The sequence below is a fragment of the Buceros rhinoceros genome, unplaced genomic scaffold, assembly GCF_000710305.1.
Source record: "Buceros rhinoceros silvestris isolate BGI_N320 unplaced genomic scaffold, ASM71030v1 scaffold1747, whole genome shotgun sequence".
Taxonomy (NCBI): domain Eukaryota; kingdom Metazoa; phylum Chordata; class Aves; order Bucerotiformes; family Bucerotidae; genus Buceros; species Buceros rhinoceros.
In genome coordinates this window covers 29,415-37,005 of record NW_010421380.1, presented here as the reverse complement: position 1 = coordinate 37,005, position 7,591 = coordinate 29,415, and positions in this window count along the sequence as shown.

The following is a 7,591-nucleotide window of genomic DNA, read 5'->3' as shown; positions in this document are numbered from 1 at the left end:
TCCTGCTGAGCTAAACTGCAAACTGGAGAAATAAGTGCGTGTACAGAATTAAGTAAGGTTTTACAGTTGACAAAGCAAATTCGGATGTTGTAAAAATCTGGACTTCCGTATCTGCAAGTAAGAAGAAAATAATCTGCAGACTTGATGGAGAAATGGCTGTGTAAAGTCCAGGCACTGCACTATGAGAGCAGAACTTCAAAAAGCTCCTTCCAGGCACATTCTGAAAGCCCTGCAGTTGATGCTGGGGGCTGCAGAGGCTAATCAGTCAGTCTTGTAACCAGCTGACATGATGGGGAGTGCATAACACACACATAACTCCATTTACGTCAGAGAAGATTGATTCACTGCCTCCAGGGCTCAATTCAGCTCAACAACTTCTTAAATTTAAACTGTGCGCAAGGAAAGAATAGTGTTTTTTTCCAGCAAGGACTCTTATATCTGTCCAAATGTTGGAGTACTTTACACATTTCTAGGTGCAAATAAAATCCATACCTGCTGGGATGCTGAGTTGGAGTGACAGCTGTGAACAAAAAGTCAGCTCTACTAACATTGCTGAGCCCTCTGATGGTGACAAAGATTTGGGAGTGTGACACTGACTGCAAAGTGTGGCTGTTTTCCTTGTAGCTATTTAAACCTGCTTGCTCTGAAAGCAATGGTTAGTTCAGATTCACAGCTAATGTTAAGTGCTTTTTATAGAGAATTATGTGTTGTCTCTGCAAACTTAGGTTAATCTTTCTTGCATCTGATCTGCTCCAATACTGAATTCTGCTGCGACCCTGCAGGAAGCATAAACCCCTGTTTTACCTTCTCCCTCTCCCTGAATAAATGGAATTGATATTCAAGTTTCACATGGTTCTGCTGCAGTGTGGTGATAGTTAAATGTCTTTCCTACTCACATGTGACTTGCAACAGTTCATTAACTGACAGTCCTGAGAGGCAATGTCCTCCAGCATACTACTGTATTTTAGGATTTTTAAGCTCATTATTATTTAATGAAATAAATCTAGTTGCATACGATTTAAGTTTAGTTCTTGTTAAGTCCTCACCTGTCAGACATCATGTGGGTTTACACTTCCAGGTAATAACAGAGACCTGAAAGTGGAAGGCTAGACAGAAGATGATGATGTATCCTGAACAGTAACAGCAAGGTTCAGCCTCCAGTACATGAACCCAGTCCACCAATCCTTGCTCAGGACTCTCAAACAGCAAGCTGACCTGTTTGCACTAATTTTCACAGCTGGATTAGTATTTTCTGCCTCAAACATTTATCTTTCATACTGGCAGACTTATGAACTGAGCTGCGGAAGGAGATGCTACATGAACTACAAGTGACTGCAGGGGACTGCACCGCTCTGTGACCCATTCCCACTGAAATCTCGTGAAGAAAGTTCAAGGCATTAAATCATGTTTTCATACTCCCTGATGATCAATAGATTAATTATATCTCAACTTTTCACTCTGAATGTTGATTTCTTGCGCTATTTGCCAACTTTGTGTGATATCTAATTTGCTGTCAAAATACAGCCATTTACCAACTGGAAGCAAACTGCTGGCCTTTCACTCCCATCTGTTACTGTCACGGGCAAATTATTACACTCAACTGCTATTCCTCACCTTCTGAAACAGTATTTTTCATGTAATTATTGACAGTTTACAATTTCAGGGCTCTATGAAGTACTGCTAAAGCATTAAGAATACCTTCTGAACAAAGCAATACTGCAAAAAATACTCTGAAAAAAAAGTTAAAGAAAATCTGTCTAAATCACAATAACAATAAAAGTTTATATATTATATTTTTAATCCTATTGAAATAGATTAATCTCTCAAAAAGGGGATATGGCACAAAACCAGAACAAAGTACCCTAGGGATTTTATTATTGATTTCACTGACGATTTGGGCAGGAGTGAAATTTAAAACCAGACTGCTGAAAACCTCAATAAAATCAGAGTCAGAGAGAACAAAAATACACCTACTGTTTATATACTGAACTTGCAACAATAGTGGAATTCAATGCTCCTGATCAACGGGTTCACGCTTGGCTTTGCTTAAGAAAAACAAATAAACCCAGGAGTCAGTCAACAGCACCAACCTGTTCAATGAGTTCAGCTGCAAGTTACTGCTATCAAGCATTAAAACCCGCTACCAAAAGGAAAAAGACAGGCCTTTTCTTGAAGTGACTGACTGTATTGGAAATCTTCCTTCATTAGGAAACCAAACATTCCTTATTCATCTTATGTGGCCAATTATTCCCAATACCTAGGATTTCCTGTTTCTGGGGTAACTACCCAATATCCTAATCAGTTGTTGTAGACGTAGCAGCAGCAGTCTTTTCTTTCTCATTTGATGCCTACTTGTTGCTGTTGTCAGAACTCCACCATTTCTGTTCTTTTTCAACCTGTGTCATTTACAACCCACATAGTGGAGAAGGCTCAAATCCCAGAAGCCTTGTCTGCCACTATCCAGCAGCACTGTAATTTCAGTGAGAGGATGGCAAACAAAGGACATAAATCTGAACTGGCACAGCTGGAATTATTCTTTGCAGGTGAACACATCTTTATGATCCTGCTCCAAGAAACAACGTCCTGTAATTATAGAAAGGCAAAAAAAGAGGAGTGTTTAGAGAGAGAGGGGTTTAATATTAATATATGAACAGAAAGAGAGAGAAGAGTAATGGCTGTTTACCAGAGGGCCATGCAATGTCCCTAGTCATGAGAACTGCCTTGTTCAATAGCACGGCTGTAGTCACTATGGATTTGAAAAGCCAACACCCAATCCCCTCCCAAGTGACATGGGCTTTCATCAAAACTCATTTACCTGTAGTCACTATTTCTTTCAGGAATCACCCTTCCAACAAGTTTGGAAGACCTTGTTTCAGAAACAGTGAGAAGACTGCTGTACTCGTCAACCTAGAAATCTTCATATGTACCTTTGTGTCTTATTCTGCAATTGTTTTGCCCTTAGAGCCTTTTTATATAAATCATCGAGTCTTTTCCATTATTTTCAAGGCAATACGTAGCACTTATTAATGTTCCATATAAACAAAACTTAGGATCCTCCTCCAGAACACCCACAGTCCAGAGTGGCTTCCTGAAATGCGTATTTTAAGCTTATTTAGGAATATTTCCACATATTGGTTCTGTAGATTAAAACTCCAGAGACACTGTGGTCTCTAAACAACTGCTTTTGCAATGAATCTTATCTTCGGAACACATCTGGTTGGTGTGAAAGGATTTTAAGCCCATAAAATACAAACAAGGAAACAATTAACAAGGTCATACAGAAGAACAGAAACCTGAATCTTTAGAAGCCAGCCAGAGTGCTGCTGCTACACAACCTTTTTGGATCTGCAAGGTACATCTCTATGTTGTGTGTTAGAAAATGCTGAATACTTAAAAAAACCTATGCATAATGGATTATTTTTTCAGATGGCCCCCCTAAGTCACCTTTAACTGCTTCCCAGAGCTAAAATTCTTCCATAAGCCACTTACCTGGCTATTAAGATACCTGTATTGTTTAACATAATAATGTTGTAACTGCAGACCTTGAAACTCTAGCTACAAATGGCAACAGGAAAAAGAAACTAACACTCACTGAAATTAAAGAGAGATTTGTCTGGGACTTTCTAGGCAAAAGCAAAGAAATTAAATCTTTTCCTTTCTTGGTTTTTGTATTTGCCAAGGCTTAGGGCTGGGCCAGCCACTAGACGAATGACAGATCTCTCTCTATTACCTTCCGCCCTGCCCTTTTTTTTTTTTTTGCCAGGTTGGGGGGCTGGCCCAGCCACTAGACGAATGACAGATCTCTCTCTATTACCTTCCGCCCTGCCCTTCCCCAAAGAGAAGGAGAAAAGGAATAAGGAAGAGAGATTTATGGATTGGAAAAGGAAAACTAAAACTGCTTTAATGAGAATAACAAGAATAAAATTAAATCTATACAACATCAATACAAAACCCAACACCCTCCGCTGGCAATTACGTCACCGTCACTACTAATGCTCTGGACAGACTCTGGGGAAGGCCCAGACTGGACTCAGCATCTGGATTCTGGAACAGGATTCAGGAATGCACAGATTGGGATTGAAGGCAGAGTCCTCCTCAGACACCAGCCATAGAAGAGAGCTTGACCCTTGTGATCCCTCAGCTTTTACTAAATATGATGCCTACAGGATGGAACACCTCATTGGTCAGTGTAGGGTCATCTGTCCTGCCCGCTCCTCCCCACAGATGCAATCTCTCACTCTCTGCAACCCCAATGTGGTGCATAAGATTCAGCAGTGACCTTGGTATTCACAGAAACAAGTGTAAGCAGGAGTTTTTCTGCAGACCAGCCCCTGTTAGTAACTGTAAACATCCAGTGTTGTCACCTCTAGAAGCAGACACTGTCTGCAAAAATATCCCGTTAACTTCAGAGAGTGCCGTTAGTTAGAAGAGACTGAGCTGGAAAGTAAAATCTCTGAACAGAATAAGTCCTGTTCTAACTCAAACCGGGACAGTATTTCATAAACCTGAGGCAGGCAGGTAGATAAATGTGAGATTCTCTGTAAGCAGTTGTCTTATGTATCTCCATTACAAGTAATAACCTTGAAAAGCTGTTATCAACAAGTTTGTAAGTTAATGACGTATGTACTACAGTCGGCCCTATATTTTTAGGCAGTAGTCCTTTTGTTGTCTCACATTAATATGTCTCCTACCCCTAAATCTTAAATGCAGTGAAAATGGCACAGGCAACTCTACGATACACTGCAGAACTGATCCATGGATCTGGAGCCTTAGTTTTCAGCAGCACAGTGCATTGCCCCGATACTGCAGAGAAACTGGCAGCCAACATGCTCCACGATGGGAGACTGCAGTGATGCAGAGCTGACTCATCAGTCCTGAAGGTCAATGAAAATCCTCAACTGAGTGAGCCTGCATTTGGGAGTATTACTAATCAGGGAAGAGAAAAAGAGCTGTGCAACATTAGACCTCTCCCAGAAACAATCTTCTCTGTCTAGAAAGAAGAAAATTTCTTCTTTTAAAGCCACTGAAAAACATCTCGGACCCAGAAACTAAAATAATCTTGAGCAGATCAGACCATTTCCCAGCATAATTTCTTTGCAACAGTCCCCTTAATGTGATATTTTAACTTTGCTCAGTTATTCAGAAATGGAATCTCTCTTTTCACATCCCAACTCCTTGTTAACTGTCAGCCAAATAAAATCTTGTGTGCAAAAAATACTATTTCTTTCTCAATACCTCTGTGGCTCATTACCTCACACTGCACTGTTTATCAAATAGCACCATATATCATAATTCATAGGACTGGTTAGAAGATTAAGTATTCTTTACAGTCACATTACAAACAAACCCATTGATTGGGCTGTTAAAGATATTAAGCAAATCTGTCATCAAAGTAAAAGTGCTTGGGACTTTTTCCAAGTGCTGCTTTCTATGGAAAATGAATAGCAGTTTTATTTTAATGACTTCTTATAGCAAAACACAGTTGTGCCAATCTATATTAAATAACAAAGTGTCTAAGTCAAATCCAAGTGCACGCCATAGGAAAATTGTCACAGAACTCAATGAGAAATGGAAAAGGTTCTCCTATTATAAAAAATCTGCTGTTGAAAACACAATAGGGAACATCATCATTATATTTCCCCTTAATGTAATTTAAGCAAGTATCCAAGATCCTTGGTCTTAAAAAAAACCCAGCATCAGATGTGAAAAACCAGTGTCAGTTAAATGCACTTTATTTCCTTTCAGATGTTGCCATTGCTAAAACCTCCTTCTTACACCCTTCTATTTTACCACCCTGGGCTGCAGTACCTGGCTGTACCATTCTGACCTCACCATCCCAACCATCAGGGAAGGGAAGTTTGCTCAGAGTTTTTCCTTTACTTCACAGCACACTGTGCGGATGCTTCCTTACACATCACTGCAACTCCCTTTACATGGAAAATTGAGCACAGCAGCATCAGGAAAAAGCTGATGTAAATGCAGAAGGTACAGCAAAGACATAAAATTGAACGAATATTTCAGAAAAAAACCATTTCAGAAGCCTGCCTTCCCTCTTCCCAGACATCTCTACCTGAATAAATTTTTAGTCTTTTACTCCCTCCCTTCAGAGAGAAGTCTTTGAATTTTGATCATTTCAGAAGGTCTCTGCTAATGTTTCCCAATTGCCACGGCCTACTTACCAATGAGATTAATCACTAGGGCAGCTGAAGCCAAACCCAAAGCTCCAATTAAAATCCTCTGGGGGCTATTTCTGGTCTTGGGATCATTAGTGCATATGCAACTTAAAGATTTAAATTCGTCTGCTATCTTTGTTGAAAGTCTGACAAGTCAATACAACATACAGGAGTTTCACACATGGGGAATCCATTCTTCCCCTCGCACATTGTCCTTGACATTTATTTACTAAAGTTGCTCATTTTATATATAATTTCAATCCTTCCTCCTAGTTCAAATCAGAGAAGGATGTCATTGCCTTGGCAGTCCATGAATAATGAATGACAGATCTGTTTGCCAGCACTAAGGGCTGTTGCAGGGGGCCTTACACTCCAGATTAGACACTTAACTTTGCAATATATAAAATTATTAGAGTTGAAACTTCCTACAGTCTGTCAATCAATAAGTTTTCTCGTGGAAAAAAAAGCTACAATTAAAAACCCCTTGACACCTGCACTGTAATGTTTGCCAAAATACCTCCTTAAACATAATTTATGTAGTGGTGCTCTTTGAAGAGATTTTAAGATCTTCTCTCATAAATAACATCACAGTTTTTCTGCTGTTTCCTGAACAAATCACACAGTCGTAATTGCTGTATTACAGTGGAAAAGTTGGGTTTTTTTAATACTTGGGTTTACTTTTGTGTGCTCTAGAAACTTGTCATTCTGTTAAATGTGCTACTACATTCAACTAATTTATCAGCTGTGGAATATCCCTGAGCTTCTGCAACTGCTGCAAAACCTAACAAGATGCCCTGTTTGTAAGCCTTTAATGAGAACTGGGTTTAGGCTTTTCCCCTGGCAACCACTCGGCTTCTCAGCTCCATAGTACAGCTTGCCAAAAGCTTCTATTTTGCTATACATATAGCCTGTGAAGAAAGCCATGACAATAAGCAGTGTTGCTAATCAATTTCTGGACATGAATTCACTGTTCTATTCTAGCAGCAACTGCTTTCCTGGTCTAAAGAAGCAAAGCAACTGTTCTACATGAAGGCAGAGATCTTACTCTGCCAAGTGAGGCTCACTGGAAAGCCTGAAAACCCTACACCCTCTAATTCTTTCCTGGATGTCTGCAATTCTCCACCACGATGCTTTTATACAAACTGCAAATGTAATATGAAATCAATTCCCTCTGTGTGCAATACAGGCAAGTGCTATTAATTCATTCCAAGTTTTACAAAGAAGAAAATGAGAAGGCGTACCTGCCAGCTAGATGTTTCAGCACAAAAGAACCCTTTGGCTTTCATTTCTGGAATTAAAACAACTAGTCCCTCCAGTCTTTGGCCTTAAATTTTCTGATGATGTGCTTAAGTACAACTAATTGGACTACATTATAAGACTGAAAAAGTCAATGCTATCCTGTAATTAGAGCATCAAAA